Source organism: Tursiops truncatus, chromosome 14 (genome assembly GCF_011762595.2).
Source record: "Tursiops truncatus isolate mTurTru1 chromosome 14, mTurTru1.mat.Y, whole genome shotgun sequence".
Lineage (NCBI taxonomy): Eukaryota > Metazoa > Chordata > Mammalia > Artiodactyla > Delphinidae > Tursiops > Tursiops truncatus.
The window spans coordinates 850,298-864,368 of NC_047047.1; the positions used below are offsets into that span (position 1 = coordinate 850,298).

The following is a 14,071-nucleotide window of genomic DNA, read 5'->3' on the forward strand; positions in this document are numbered from 1 at the left end:
TTAAATTTTACCATCTGGTTGCTTGTGGAATGACAGTTGAAGGTCATGCATATTTGCCATGAGAAAAGAAGCTGAAATTAGGCCATGTGGTTGGCAGGTTATATTGGATTTCTCTCCAGATCACCTGCCTGCACAGAGTGCTGCAAGCACTAAGTGTAGAGAGCTGTTTTCTTTCTGAGGATGATGGTGCCTGTGATACTTTATGTTCATAGCCTTGCCACGGCGCTTCTGCATTTAGAGAAGACTTTACAATGGATGAGTAGGTCCAAGGTTGTTCTAATTTTAACAAATACTGGTATCCTGTCAGATGAATTCTGTAGCGCTAGAACAACCCTGGTCTTACTGTTAACTAAATGGGGCTGAAGCAATCAATGGCTTTAATTTGGCATGGCTCCTGTGCTCATGGCTTTCAGAGACGAAGCATCATCTTTCTCAGGATTTGAAGGACAAGAGCTACAAATTGACAAGTTTTCTCCTCTGATTCTCACGTTGCCCACTCGGACCCGTGGGGAGTGGATTGCTTCTGTGCCCTCCCTCCTACCTAATCTGAAATGTTCAAACATCAAAGGGTGAACAAGATGCTTTAAGCATTTCTGGTCACAAAGAATATGTCTGCTTGAAGCCCACTGTTGAGGCAGTTTTATCACCAGAATAATTAATGTCTTAGCTGGGCTACTCACTCTATGTTGCTTCTGGCTGTGAATTTTGATTAGATGTTAAGAGGAGAGAATTTCATTAGCAGCTCACCAGAGATGTTGTTATTCGATTGCTAGGAAACCAAATAAGGTGCTTTGAGGCTGAACGTGTTTGTTTTTCCCTCCTTTTGACCCAGCTGGTTGGTTGCTAGTATAATAAAAAATGGTGCCATTTGAGCTACTTCAGTAGCAGACACGGTTAGGCTGTGAAGGTTATAAGCTTACGTCATCAGATTTTCTTCTGGGCACTCTGCCTCTGGCCCTGGAATGGCTAATCGCATTACTGGGGAAGACTCTTCCCTTGATTTACCATTGCATGAAGACCACATCCCTTGGTTCCATTGCATGAGGACCACATCCCTTGGTTCCAAAAGAAGTTACCCATTATGGCTTGTTCTTTTCGTTTCCTTGAGCAAAAGATCAAAAGAGGGTCCCAGTAATGGCTGAGCAAGACTGAATTCTTGATCATCTTCCAGGTTATAACTTATTTCATTAAAACTATCGATTTGTAAAACTTTTCTGTATATATTTTTGATATATAAATTTATTTATTTATTTATTTATTTATGGCTGTGTTGGGTCTTTGTTCCTGTGTGAGGGCTTTCTCCAGTTGCAGCGAGTGGGGGCCACTCTTCATCGCGGTGCGTGGGCCTCTCACTCTCGCGGCCTCTCCCGTTGCGGAGCACAGGCTCCAGACGCGCAGGCTCAGCGGCCATGGCTCACGGGCCTAGTTGCTCCGCGGCATGTGGGATCTTCCCGGACCGGGGCACGAACCCGTGTCCCCTGCATCGGCAGGCAGATTCTCAACCACTGCGCAACGAGGGAAGCCCCAGAACTTTTCTATATTAAACTTTGGTTTATAACACTGCTTCAGCACACATGTAGAAAGTCCCGAGGGAGTGAAATTAGTTATTGTAAGCCCACACTCCACAAAAGTATATACTCTATAAAGAAGTGGGGGTAATATATTGTCTAACCTGGGTCTCTCTTCAGAGAAAGCTGTGTATAAAGATGGATTAGTGGGCTATACATTCATATCTGCAGGTATTTTATCTACATACATTTTGTTCATTGTCTACATTTACTTGTGCATATAACAGTGTATTTAGGTTGAACTATCATAGCTCAAAAATGGTTTTAAGATTTTTTCGTTTCTTAAGACTATATGGTACTTCTGCTTTATGAGAGCCACATTTTGAGTTCAGTTTTGTTTTTATTGGAAGATGATGGTAGGCAAGAAATGTGACAGAGGATGGCAGTTGATTTTTGTTGATATTCATTTCTACCTATAAAGAAAGTCAGAGCAGTGCATCTACTTAGCCATGCCAGTTAATCAGTGTGCTTTATATGACTAGCTCTAAAGTTCTGTGTCCAACTTGGCACATGAAAAGGCAAGATGAGTCTATCTATTCAGATTTGAGGAGCCTCAACTAATCTGGCGATCTGGAAGTTTCTATCAGCTTGATAAGAGAAAATACTGGAAGGAACAGATGGATAAAAAAGAACAGATGGAGAACAGATGGAGAAAGCTGTAAATAAATAATGATAATAGGTAAGTTTTGTGACGTGCCTACTGTGTGCCTACATTCTATCAGGTACGATGCTAAGCACTTACCCTGCATTTATCATCAGACCACACGATAAGCTGTCGGACAGGTTCAGCTTTACACCAGCACAGCTGGACCACATCGAGGGGATAACTGGCTCGCTCCATTCTGACCAGTGAACGTGGTCTGTCACGCCACTTGTTTAGATCTTCAACATCTCTGAGATGTTCTTTAGTTTTTCACGTAGAGAAGTTATAAAAATGCAGGGATTGGAAGGAGGTGGGAGCTGCCTTTCTTAGACCAGTTCTTTAAGCCTTAGCTGCAAGTTACTTTCAGTTTGTCACACACATCTGTGCCTCAGGGATCAGCTAGAGACAGTCTGAGCTCACACACAGAATTAAGGGTTCCCCTTCACCTCTATTTTGAGGTTTTCCTTTTGCTCTTCAGTGGACCTGGCCGCCCTGGCCCTTCTGGTCTGAAAAATGGTGAACTTCCTGTTGGGTTTGAGCTGCTGGACACTGACCCTGCTCCAACAGTGGCTGCCCTCAGGGTACCTCCGTGCCGGTTACTTAGTCCAAGTTTTGACTCCCTTCCACAACTTGTGTGCTTTTGTTCAGTCTCCAGAGCTCTCAGGTAGTTGTGTTTTGTATCCTGCCCAGCGTCTATTGCTGATTTTTGTTGGAGGATTGGTTTTTGTGCTTTTCTTCTCCAAGTAACACATGGAACTCTTTAGCTTGGTTTTGAATTTCTTTTCTCCCGAGATTAAAGTATTCAACATAACTTAACGCTATTCACGTCTAAGGATTTGTCAGGTATCACTTGACGTGTGTGTATGTGCATGTGTATATGTGCATGGATGTCTGGTGCATGTGTGTGCATGTGTATGTGTGCAGTGTGGTGTGTGTGTGCATGTATGCATATGTGTGCGCATGTGTGCGCGTGTGTGGTGTGTGTGCATGTGTATGTATGCATATGTGTGTGCGTGCATGTGTGTGTGCAGTGTGGTGCATGTGTGCATATGTGTGTGCGTGAGTGCATGTGTGTGCATGTGTGGTGTGTGTGCATGTGTGCGTGCAGTGTGGTGCATGTGCATATATGTGTGCGTGAGTGCATGTGTGTGCATGTGCGGTGTGTGTGCATGTGTGTGTGTGCATGTGTGCGTGCAGTGTGGTGCATGTGTGTGCGTGTGTGGTGTGTGCGCATGTGTATGTATGCATATGTGTGTGTGCGTGCATGTGTGTGTGCAGTGTGGTGCGTGTGTGCATTTGTGTGTGCGTGCGTGCATGTGTGTGCGCGTGTGTGCATGCATATGTGTGTGCGTGCATGTGTGTGCGTTGTGTGTGTGCATGTGTATGTATGCATGTGTGTGTGCGTGCGTGTGTGCGTGCAGTGTGGTGCATGTGCATATATGTGTGCGTGAGTGCATGTGTGTGCATGTGCGGTGTGTGTGCATGTGTGTGTGTGCATGTGTGCGTGCAGTGTGGTGCATGTGTGTGCGTGTGTGCATATGTGTGTGCATGAGTGCATGCACTGTGTTCTGTTGTCTCCTTCCTACTCAGTTCTGCCTTTGCCTCGGCAGCTTTGCTCTAGTCCAGGGCCAGGAATGGCGCAATGTGGTTGGTTTTTTGCTGTAGAAGGTGCCCTGTGAGGACAGCAGCTGGGTCTGGGGGTGGGGAGGGAACAGGGGTTTGCAGGCCCCTCAAATGCTTTGTGTAGGATGTGAGCAGGTTGCACACTTTCAGTCTCTTACCGCTTCTTTCCTATAAGATTCCCTTTAATTCGTTCGTATCAGCATTTATAGTCTGGATACCATAACGTCCTTCTTAAGAATATTCTAAATACAGGAAGCACAAGGACAAAGGGTTACCACTTTCTCTGTGGGGGAAACGCTGCTGACAGCTTGAGTGAGAAGACGTGGTGGATCTCCTGATGGTTCCAAGGGATGAAGCTCTCCTGTTGGAAAGCTGAAGGGGCCAGGTTGATGGGAAGAATATCTCCCTTTCTCTGCCTCTCCTCATTCCCATTTGGCTTGCTGTCAGTACAGAAGGCTTTGCCCCCTCTAATTATGTCGGCTAGATCAATAATTGAAATGAACGTGTTACTGCTTAAGTAATAAAGTTAATAACTGACTTAAGTTATTCAGTATCGATTCTCAGTTTCCTTATGTTTGACCATTTACATATGAAAGCTTGTTTCAGGAGAGTTAATATGGGCCCATAGCCAATTCTGAAATATAGCTTTTCGTGCACACATGCGTGTGTATGCATGTATATGCGTGTGCATATGTATGTATATGTATGCTAAAACATATGTGCGTTAGATATATTTACATTTATTTTTTTAATGTCTCCTCAAAGAAGGGTCTGTTATGGGAGAACAATCGTCTGGCTTTCCCTGCCTTGAGATGCTTGTTCTATGTGAGGTGAGATGTTTCTGCACTTTTCTGAGCCAGGAGAATAATCACACTGCATTCTTATGATGGAAACTCAGTGACATGAATGGGCGACATGACTCGTTTCTGTGCTGATCTGACCACACACAAGGATTCCTTTAGTAAATGATGCAAAGAGGGTGTGGATAGACTTGATGTATCAGAGGAGAGTAACCCGACGAGGGACAGAGCTCATTGCTCTGTCTCCAAGATTGCCGGGAACACACCTGTAGTAGAAAGTTCCGTTACTGACTGCTACAGCAAGATAGCACACAAACCAGGGGCATTTCAGCCAGAGGAAGGAAGGATGGGTATACTGCCGGGACTGGGCTTGTGCTGGGGAGTTGTGGGGAAGGCTTAAAGAAACAAGTGTTGATTCTGAATTAGGTGATGCGGAAAGCAGATGCAATTGAAGGATTGGGGTATCTTTCCCCCCCTTCCCTTGAATTTTTTAAAAAGTTGACAGATATAACTCACATAACGCACAATTCACCCAATGGGAAGTACACTATTAAATGGATTTTAGTATACTCACAGTGAAAGACTGAATAAGCAAATAGACAATGGCCAGAAACCTATAAAACCTATAAAAAACCAACCCCAAATGGCCAGGACTTGATTAATAACTGGCAGCTTCCCTGAATTTTGTCCTTGCTTCCAACCTAGGACCCAGCAGACAAAGCCCCAAATGCATCCCTGACCAATCACACAGGGCGCTTTCCTCCACCTCCTTACCTGCAGCTTCCTCACTCCAGTAGCCTTCAGCCAGGGCACAGCTAAACCCTTCTCTGTTTTCTGTTAGAAAGCTTTCTCACTCCTTTGACTACTTTGGAGTCTCTGCCAAACAGAAGGGACAGTGGCTGACCCCTTTGCTGCGTCAAGCTCTGAATGAGTAGACTTTGTTTTCGTTCAGTTGGTCTTCGTTAACTTCCCCCAACAGATGTGAGCATCCGTCACCACAATCGATTTCAGAGTTACCATTATCCCCAAAAGAAACCCTGTGCCCTTGGCTATCGCCCCCAGTCCCCAGTCTCTTCCCGGGACCTCAGCAACCACTAATCTACTCTCTGTATCTGCAAGTCTCCCAATTCTGGACTTTCTTACCATTGGAATCATATAGTATGTGGTCTTTCGTGTCTGGTTTCTTCCACGTATGTTTTCAAGGTTCATCCACATGGCAGCATGTATCAGTACCTCACTCGTTTTTGTGGCTGAATACGATTTCATTGTGTGGATAAACCACGTTTTGTTTACCCATTTGTCCTTAAATAGACATTTGGCTGGTTTATACCTCTCGGCTGTACGGAAAGATCAGGGTATCTTAATTTTGTAAAGATCTGCTGTTGTAAAGATCAGGGTATCTTAATTTTTACTTAGGATCCAGGTTGAATGAAGTGAGGCTAGAGTAGTCACTGATAAAGACGCAGTAGTCACTCAGGTTAGCAGGGAGAGAGGAGCGTCTGATTACTCGTGGTGCTAGGGCATCCTTGTCTTTGTTTTATGTTCAGACATGAATACAGAGAGGTCTTGTTTTTGTCTTTCTTTGTCATGGTAACAGTGGCCTGGTCTGTTTATTGTTGGATTGTTTGTGTTCATCATGGAAGGCTACAGCCCAGCTCCTGTCAGCTTCCAGGGAGGTTTTCTACTTTCTTTCTTGTTCTCAGAGGAAAGTGGTCTCACAAGCGTGATGTAAGGAATAGTTAAGGGGAATGTAGATGATATACTAGAAAGGAGGTCAGTGAAAAATGAACACAGAACCTGCATTGTGACAAAGAAATGACACAGAGCCTATTTGACTCTGAAGTATGTAACTAGAACCAATAAGATGGAAGCTGCAGGTGGCCGACTTCAGTTCAGTACCTGGCAGTTCTTAAATTTTTTTTTTTTCTTCTGCGGTACGCGGGCCTCTCACGGTTGTGGCCTCTCCCGTTGCGGAGCACAGGCTCCGGACACGCAGGCTCAGCAGCCATGGCTCACGGGCCCAGCCGCTCCGCGGCATGTGGGATCTTCCCGGACCGGGGCACGAACCCGTGTCCCCTGCATCGGCAGGCGGACTCTCAACCACTGCGCCACCAGGGAAGCCCTGTTTTTTAAAACTACTCCATATTTCCTCCTATAGCTTATAACAGATTTCTACTGAACACCTTAAGGTATTTAAAGAAACTCTTTATGTGTGAACTCATGCTAACCATACATTCTGCTGCTCTGAAGGGCAGATGGGGTATATAAGGAGAAGGGCAGTATTTATTCCATAAGTATTTCCCTTCAACAAGTTAAATGTTACAATGGAGTTGAAGAAACAAAAGACCAGACTAGGATGGTTTTGGAATTCTTTCCTTTAAAACAATTATCATTATCTCTTAGTCTCAGGTCACTAGATTTAATCCCCCAAGAAGATGTTTGCCAAATACATCAGCACAGATGCTTTTTTAAAAACCTTGTATTTGGAGACAGCATAATAAATATTTATGAATGTAGGTCATTTGACAGACACTGAGTTCGGTCTTTTGCCCTCTTTGTTTACTGGTATTCACTGTTCTTTTTCTCTGACGCTTTAGTTGATTGAGCCAAACCAGAAAACTATAAACTGTTTTTAACACTGGGCAAACTTCATCTTCGCTGCCTTCCACAGTTTTTTTGTCTTGCTGTGACCTTGAGTAGAAGGAAATATTTCCATGTATCAAGTAGGATGGGATAAAGGCATTTAATGATTACAGCCTCAGGGAAGAAAGTGCAAATCTGTGTCATACGATTGGAAAACAGATGCCTCAAAATAGTTTCCTACCTTATGATTTCCTGCTAATTAAAAGAAACGCTAATGTGTTGTAGTTCAGTTATAAAAGTTCACTTTTGTACAGGTTTAATTGTGATGAATAGAAACATATTTTTATCATGAAACTTAATATTGAATTTAAATATCATTAATCTCAGAGGGTGCTGAAGGGTGCCCTTCTCTGCAGGCGTGCTGCTTCCTATAAGTATGGAATTCTCATTAAATAATTTTCCTCCCTCCGCTCCGCATTTATTCCATCCCAAGGACAGTTGCTGTTGAAGCTGCGAGGTCCTGAGGCAGATTCACAAAGGAACATTTTGTTTCTGCCCTGACAGTGGCATTTCCTTCGGATGAACTGTTGTGCAGGGCACTCCACTTTGAAGACCCCAGTTTGCAGAAGGTGTTAACATCCACTGGAATATTTCGGAGAGTGAAGTCAGACTAGGCTAGTTGAAAATCCGAAGGAGAAAATGCAGAAAACTCAGGGAAGCCATTTCCTTCCACCTCTGGGCATTGTTCTTTCAGTCTTGTCAACTGGAGTGGAATAACTAAATCGTGAATATTAGCCAGCGAAGTGGAGTATCTGCCTCAGAGTATTAAAGCAGTGGTGAGTGCAACAGGACAGTTTCCTGAGAACTTCCGCGGGTCACTTTCCACGCGTGTATGAATATTACTCCGGTGTATTTTATAAACATGATCCACCTGAAAACACAAACATTTCACTTTCCACTGCACTTTGAGTCCAAGTTTGCTTGGCTTTCTCTCAGCCTTGCCTTTCACCACATTAGCAAACTGAAGACTCGGAAGCCAAGTCTCCTGGCATCTGGAGAACAGTGACGGATCGCGGCATGCTTGTGACACTCACCCGGGGAAGCGTCCATGGTGTGTCTTATTTTCCAAGGAAACTTTAACTTGCCAGTTGGTCTGTACTCTCCTGCAGGGAGGGAGTATTTGTTTGGTTAATATCTGTAGATTCAGAGGACTGCATTTCTTACAGCTACATTTGTCACTCAGGATTTGAATTAAGGCTTTAATTCTGTTTGTTTGTCTTCAGTTATTAGAGGCTAAAACCTCAGCGCCTGCAGGCCCCCCCGCCCCCGAGTATCCCACTGTTACTTGAATGTTGATGAAGAGGTCATCACATCTCATTGATTTCGTTCTCCCTGGCTTCCTCCACATGAGAAAATGGCACAGATGGGAGTCTTCAACTCATTAGAGGCAGCACTTTAAGTGACCTCATCAATCTAGTCTATTTTTATGTTAGAGACACTGTAAGAACTTCTGCCCCAGAGAGCTTACCTTTATAGTTCTGCTATGGTGTGTGCACCCAGTTGAGAAGTTTCTGAGCTAGTGAGGCAGAACTGGGAAATAGACGCGTCTTTGTGGGATGAATAGGAAGGTTTGAGGCACCACTAAGGATCGGAAAGCAGATTTATAACCTGCCTACAGTTATTTAAAAATACACACACAGCTCAGACAGATCGATATTCTTGAAATGCAACCTGGTCAGTGTTTGCTCTGCTAAAAAAGGAGGCTAGATGGATGGAGAACCCATTACTTCCAAATTTAATCACCTCAAGGCAATTAAAGCAATTTTGTGTTTTCTGCTTTAGTGCTCCCCTGAACCGACAGCATCTGGACAATTTTAATTACTGTTTCAATTCGGTAAAATGCACAGCAGTGGCGGGTTTGGGGACTAAGAGGGAGGCTTTTCCCTGCTGTTTGTCTCATTCCTCAATTGTGGGGTTTTTGCTGGGGGTGTGACTGCACATTTGAGGCTGCGCGTGCTCCCAGGGGATGTGCTCATGAGGACCCCGAGGGAAGGTCACCATGAAGAAGCCGGAACGATGGACGTTCAGGTGTTTGACGTACTCAGTGTTGTCCTTGGATTCTCTCTCTGACATGACTCTAATCCCCTGCTCGTGTTCACTCGGAGTTCACTGTAGGAAAGTAGTCCTGGGACGCAGCTAGACCTCGGTAGAGACTCAGTGCCTGACACTGGACATCAAGTGACAAGGTCACCGGGTGATGCTACTCACCTGTCATAAGGTTGGGTGAGCACAGCAGCAATCTATCACGTGTTGGAAATGGCATGTGATCGATCACGTGTAAGCAGGTCCAGGGGCGCCAGTGCATTACAGGAATAGTCATGCAGTAGGAGCTCAGACCCCGGGTCACAGCTTCTGCTCCACCTGTGTCTCTGTCAGCACACACCTGTGGTCCCTTGGAAGATTCCCTATGACCAGCTGATAGAGGATTAACAATTTCATGTTTAGTTCATGAATAAATTAGTTTGATAAATTGATGCGAGCAAAACTGGATTGTTGGTACATTCCATCCCACATACTAGAGCAGCCCTGAGAGACCGTGGATGGGGTACCTCCTCGCAATGGGCAGAACGCGGAGTGATAAACCCAGTCAGAAACTTGACATGGAGAGAGATACGTCTGATGTAAGGACTTAACAAGGCCTTCCGGGTACAGCTAATGACGTGGCTTGTTGCTCTGGGGACCGGAAGAGACAGTATTGGAGGGGTGCAGGCCAGGGAAACAGGGGAGAGGCAGGTGGATGAGTCCATGGGAGTGGTTCAAAGTGTGCACCTGTCAGTCAACACCTGCTGGAGAGCATCCACCTCAGAGGGGCGCTAAGCAACTGAGGAGATGGATGCTTTGTCCAAAGGATGAACTCCAGCCTCTGGAATTGAACACCTCCCTACTGGCCCAGTGGAGCTGTGTGTGCAGCGCTGCCACCAGGGCAGACATGGCGGCCGCGTGGGCTCCGTCTTCCCCAGGTCAGTCTAGCTGTTGCCACTGTTGAATTTATGAGCTGTCAGCAGAGATTAAAACTGAGACCTCAAGATGGTACCATCCTCCATCCTTGAAGGAAATCAGTGAGCTGCTTGGTGGCAGGTTGATCTCTGTTTTGGAGGAAGTGGTGGTTCGTCCATGCCGGGGCTGGGTTTGCCTCCTTTCCCACAGGGCCTCAGCTCACACTGTTTGAGGGTTCGTAGGCATTGTGAGTTACCAGCATGAGGTCCCACAGAACCGCAGGTGCGTGGTTACGGGACCGTTTACTGGTACAGGTTGTACCATTTATTGCATTACCTGGGGCTGCTGGCCTGATAGAGCGTTAGGATCGCCTCCTTAGGGCTGAGGTGTCACTTTGGAGATGATGCTACTTTGCTTTGGGCTCTGTCCTTTAGACATAGTCTACACTTCGAACCAGTAACCGTTATGCAGCGTCGTGTCCCTGGTGGGTGGAGAACCTGTATTCAGGAACAGAGGAATGGAAGTATGCCTCTTACCTGTCACTCAAAATTGACGGTGGGGAGTTTATGTGTCCTGTAGCTGTTGCTTTAATCTGTGTGGTATTTAGAAACCCTTGTTCCAGGTTTGAGTGGGGATGCTTCTACCAGGGACTATAGTAAGGTTTCCACTGAACCCAAAGCTGTGGGTCATCATTTTGGGCTTCTTACACCAGTGGACCAGCAGGCAGTGAAAGAAGTCGTGCTGTCAGGGGAAGTGAGCCTTTCCAATCGTGATCACGTACGCTTCCTGCTACCTAGTGCGGGTGGAATATGAAGGAACGTGGGTGATTCTGTGCAGCACTTCTTGGTGCTCCCATTCCCAGGAAAGCCCACAAATGGGCACTTGCCCCAATCCTCGCCTGACAAAGACATGGCAAGATGGATGGTGAAAGAGGGAAATGAGTATAAAGTATCGTCCAGGGAGCGGTTGTAGTAGCAGGGACGAGAATTCAGGGCAATTACCCCTTTGTGGTAAGTCATGCAAAACTTTCTTTGTTATCAGAAACTGTAACTGCCCAGTATATTGAAGAGTCAGGGACAGGACAAAATGACCTTAACATGGAACATGGGTGGACCTGGGCAGTATGGAGGTATACGGTGTGGATAGGTTTGGTGCCCCGCCAGAATCCCTTCAGCGTGTCCATTCCCATGGAAGCTTTCCTCCTGCCAGCACATCAGATTTCCTGACAGATATTCCTTGGTGAAGGGAACATATTTGACCTATACACAAGGCAGGTCAGAATTAAAGGAGTTCATAGTCTCAGATGCATCCTTTCATCAGCGACAAAAAGGAGTAGGTGTAAGAACGCTCTGGGTGTCTCCGTTTGCAAAAGGCCATCCCTTGGAGTATTCTGTGCTGTGTTCCAGAAGCTTTCCACGGGACTTAACCTCTAGATGCGGTAACCTGCTCAGTGATGATTCCTGTATTTCTTTCCCCGTTTCCTTTCATATTGCCCTATTAGTGCTTTTTGGGATCATGTTTCAAACAATGACTTACACTCAAATTTTTGCTTCATCGTGTGTTGCTAAGGGAACCCAACCCGAGGCCATCACTATGCCTCTTCCTGCCCAGCTTTCGACTGTCAGGCTCAGTGCTCCCTGCACTGACTGAGGAGTGTACGTGTTAATAGGGGCTGGTGACGGTCCAGCCACGTCACCGAATTCCACCTTATTCTCTGAATTTCTGTGTTGCCAAGCTCACCTGTCTTCAGCCCAAGTTCCATACCCTCCTACCTCACCAGGCTTCATCCCAGGCTCTCGAACTGCTTCCTATCCTCCTCCAGCTCCACAGTTGCCCTGATGGTGGTCTCCTCTTCTCTGAGACTGGAGTTCTTCTGTCTGTCTGTCTGCGCTGCTGGAACAAAGTACATAGCCTGAGTGGCTTATCGACAAAAGAGGTCTATTTCTCACAGTTCTGGAGGCTGAGAGTCTGAGATCAGGGTGCCAGTGTGGTTGGGCTCTGGTGAGGACTCTCTTCTGAGTTACGGACTGCTGACCTCTCGCTGTCTCCTCACGCGGGAGAAAGATGCCGATCTCTGGCCTCTTCTAAGGGCACTAATTCCATTCACCAGGGCTCCACTGTCACGACTTTACCCGAAGGCTCTACCTCCAGACACCATCCCACTGACAACTAGATTTCAACATAAGAATTCTGGGGGGTACAGACATTCAGTTCATAACACCTTCTCTGAAGCACCATCCGTGGGAGGCTCTGATGCCCTGTGCTACCAATGCCCATTTCCTCTCTGATGAATGTAGACTCACTCCTCTGACACCTGTGAGTGTGCCTTCAGGGTGGTGCTCGCTCTTCCACCTGACTCTGCCTGTCTCTCCTGCCCAAACACCTGGCCGTTGTCTTCTACCCTCCCCTGGATGTCCGGGCTCGCTCACGATGTCTGAAGTCGTTGCAAAAGTCAGCAGGTTCCCTACAGAGGGAGCTCTCCTTCTCTTACCTAGATACCCTGCAACTGGCCAGATCTCCTGTCTCTGTCCCATCCTGGTATTTAGTGACCAGCCCAGATTCTCTCTACTACTTGCCCATGTTTTACAAAGATAAATGGTAATTCTCCCATCGCTTTAAAGACCAGCATAAGAGCAACCCAAGAGAGTCACTCCTCACGAAGGCTTATAGTTCCTTTTCATCTAGAGGCAATTTCTCTCTCTTTTGCGTTGTTTACTATGCCTTGCATTGTTTTTGTGAAGTTTTTCCTTTATGCCTCAATTTGTAGTTATTTTTGTGTGAATCTTATTTCTTTTATTTTCTATAAATATTTACATTTAGTCCCATGATCCGTGTTGAGCAAATTTTCATGTTTGCCTTGAGTTAAGGGTTAATGTTATTTTTTACCCACAAAGGTATCCAGTAGCTCCTCCCCAGAGTTTGCTGAAAAGACTTTCCACGTTGAATTTCAGTGGCGTCTTCGTGGAAAATCATTTAACCCTAATGAATTGTCAGTCACTTCAAGGTGGAAGTTGTGTTAAAATTATATTTGTGTTCTTTCCAGCATCTAGCCCAATATCTTAAATGTAGAGTGGGCTCAAGAAAATAGAGTGTGTGCCAGAAACATCTGTCAAAATCATGTGCATCTGTGATGATTTCCCTTGGTGTTATACTCGGAACAGCCCATCTGATCATTCTCTATATCAGTGCTGCACTTTACTCAGATGGTCTGTGATCTGTCTCTGGACACCTTGACCACACCCAGAGCCACCATGTCTCATCCAGGAAGGTGTCCTTGACTGGAAGCATCTCAGCCCTTCACAGGGAAAAGCTGGCAGAGCTGAGTGGCCATAGTCGTCTGGTTTTTGGAAGGCTGCCGTGTCCTGGACTCCACCTTCGTTACTGTGTTTGAGAATATCATCCCCTGCATCTATATACATTTCCATACTGAAGCAAATCCGTTTCCTCTCATGCTTCTGACTTGAGTCTTTCCAAAACACTATTATTCATTGTTTTTTTCAGAATGAGTAATGACAGCTTTAAGGTACCACTGTTGGTGTCTTTCTAACCATGATGAAATGGCTGTAACTAAACTCACTGCTCTCTGAATACTCCCGAGACTGCTTTCTCTCTCTAAATTTGAACCATTTTACTCTAGAAAGCTGCTATAAGTAACAGTGGAGCAAAGTGATGGAGAAAATACTTAAAACTTATTTCATTTGCCTTTTCTCAGTTTGTGAGCTGTGTAATGAGAGACTATAAAAGTCATTTCATCAGTGGCACTGAATTAGACATAGTGAATTATCAGGTATTTATAAGTCCAGCAAATGTGGTGAACTGGAGTTAATTAACTGAACAGTGGAATTCTCAGCAGTGTC

The 14,071-nt window shown here is 45.5% G+C and overlaps 1 long non-coding RNA gene across 4 annotated transcripts in view; it reads left to right on the forward strand.

The window, feature by feature from the left end:
- Positions 1 to 14,071, forward strand: part of LOC109549324 (uncharacterized) — a 401,131-nt gene that overhangs the window by 122,207 nt on the left and 264,853 nt on the right. The window lies entirely within an intron of this gene.